This window comes from Chrysochloris asiatica, unplaced genomic scaffold, assembly GCF_000296735.1.
Source record: "Chrysochloris asiatica unplaced genomic scaffold, ChrAsi1.0 scaffold03129, whole genome shotgun sequence".
NCBI lineage: Eukaryota > Metazoa > Chordata > Mammalia > Afrosoricida > Chrysochloridae > Chrysochloris > Chrysochloris asiatica.
The window spans coordinates 2,979-5,596 of NW_006411647.1; the positions used below are offsets into that span (position 1 = coordinate 2,979).

At 37.0% G+C, this 2,618-nt stretch overlaps 1 pseudogene; it reads left to right on the forward strand.

Annotated features, from left to right (window-relative positions):
- Window positions 1-5: 5 nt before the first annotated feature.
- On the forward strand, window positions 6-845 carry LOC102835202 (annotated as a pseudogene).
- The last annotated feature ends 1,773 nt before the right edge of the window (window positions 846-2,618 follow it).

The window sequence follows — 2,618 nt, forward strand, 5'->3', positions numbered from 1 at the left end:
TTTATACAAATGGTTTTTCAAAAGGTGGAAAAAATAAAACATACTGGGAGCACTACTCCAAATTTTAAGAAACTTCATGAGGCTCATTTTAAGGAACTGGAGTCCGTTGATCAATATGTTGTGAGAATTTGAAGAGAACAACAATTCACTTAACGAATTGAAAAAGCAGTCTGTTCACAGGGGAGTGGTCTTGACTCCCCTAGTGACTCCAGTGCCTCTCAGAGGGCCCTCTGTGGTCTGCTCTCCTAGCAGACAGCTATCCTTGCAACATTGGTCTCAGGATACCACAAGTCAGAGTACCTTGTATACAAAGCGGTCAATCAAGTCCTCCACGTTCTCGGCAACAAAAATGAATGTCAGTTTTTCAGCTGCTACTGAAGATAATGAGCATAAACGCTCACTGACCAAGACTCCAGCCAGTCTTCACAAGTCTCCACATGTGAATGTATCTGGGATTCCCCAAAAGGCTTGGCTGTGCATGGGACACAAAAGTTAAAGGCTGCCAAAGCTGATTCTGCTGCTGTTATTACCCCTTCAAACTGACTGCAGAGGCAGTGCAGACTCCTGTCTCCAATAAGAAACCATTGTGATCTCAAAACAAGTTTGTCTCATCCAATCCCCTCACCTATGAGCCACAGAAAGGGAAGCTGAAACCATGGGGACAATCTAAAGAAAATAATTCCCTGAGTGAAAATATAAGCTGAGTGAGCTTCCATAAAATAACGTACAAACAACCTCATCTCCAGACAAGGAAAGAGCAATGGAAGAAACATGAACAAGGACGAAAGGAAAAGAAAGTAAAGGTTTTGGGAGCCCAAAGAGGCCTCATTATAGCAGGGGATTAATGATTTCTTAATCTATTTCTTAATCTTATTCTAACCCATTTTGTATTTGCTTATGTAAATATTTTTTATGCTGTCCTCACTTTCAAGACCTCTGTCTACTCCTGTGTTTCTATGTAGTGTCTGTGGCCTCTCTTCAAAGATTTTGTCACTGTAAAGCTGAAAATAACAAGTTAAGAATAGGGATGCCAGGATGAAAAGGTGCCACATCTTCAATGTCTAATAGAGAGAATCCGGTAATGAAATAATGGGCCATGTGGTTTGGTTATGACATCAATATTTTACCCATGTGAAAAATGTTTTTGTCTAAGCTTGTATAAGTACCTTTGTCTAAGCTCATATAAAATCACTTCATGTAACTCCCATTATATTCTTAAGATTCTACCTAATTGTAGCCTTGCTTATTTTAATTAAAAAAGATAAAAGACCATATGGAAGTTTGAAGATTGCTGCTTTAAGGATTACTATGTTCTGTAGAATTAGCATCTTATTCAGTTTATGGAAAGGACTAGAGTTGCTTAGCATTTTATCCACCTTTGTTGCACCTAAGTGGAGCTTCTGAATTTTGTATTGCTTAAGATTTTCATAAATAAAATTATTTCTCATAAAAACAACAACAACTGACATCTTTGCTCTAGAACACTTTAAAGACGACTTGTGCAATAGATTTTCCTAATGCAATGTGTCACTTGATTTCCTGACTGTTGCTTTCATGAATGTTGATGGTGGATTGAGCAAAATGAAGTCTTTGACAACTTCAATGTTTCTCCATTTATCTTGATGTTATTTATTGGTCCAGTGGTGAGGATTTTTGATTCTTTACATTGAGGTGCAACCCATATTGAAGGCTGTAGTCTTTGATCTTTATCAATAAATATTTTAAGTCCTCCTCGCTTTCAGCAAGCAAAGTTGTATCATCTGCATATCGTAGGTTGTTGATAAGTCTTCCTTCAATCCTAATGCCATGTTCTTCATATAATACAGATTCTCAGATTATTTTCTCAGCATACAGATACAATAACTATAGTGAAAGAATGCAACTCTGGCACACACTTTTCCTAATTTTAAACCATTCAGTGTTCCCTTGTTCTATTAAAAAAAAACTGCTTCTTGGTGTATGTACAGGTTCCTCATAAACACAATTAAGTGTTTTGGGATACTTCTCCGTAAAATTGTCCATACATTGTCATGATGCACACAGTCAAAAGCATTTATGAAATTAGTAAAGCACAGACAAACATCTTTCTGGCATTCTCTGCTTCTAGCCAAGATCCATCTGATGTCAGCAATGATATCCCTAGTTATAAGTCTTTGTCTGAATCTGGCTTGCACCTTTGGAAGTTCCATAGTACTGTAGTAGCCATTTTTAATTATCATTAACAAAATGTTACTTGCATGCAATATTAATGATATTGTCTGATGATTTCCTCATTACGTTGAGTCACCTCTCTTTGAAATGGGCACAAATATGGATCTCTTCAAATCAGTTGGTCAGGTAGTTGTCTTCCAAATTTCTTGACAAAGACAAAGTCTTGACAAAGACAAAGACTTTAGTGCTGCATCAGTTTGTTCAGATATTTCAATTTGTATTCCATCAATTCCCCAAGCCTTGTTCTTTGACAATGACTTCAGTGCACCTTGGACTTCTTTCTTCAGTATCATTGGCTCTTGATCGTATGCTACCCCTTGAAATTGTTGAACATTGATCATTTCTTTTGGTACAGTGACTCTGTGTTCTCCTCCAATATTCTTTTGATGTTTTCTGCTTCATTTAAT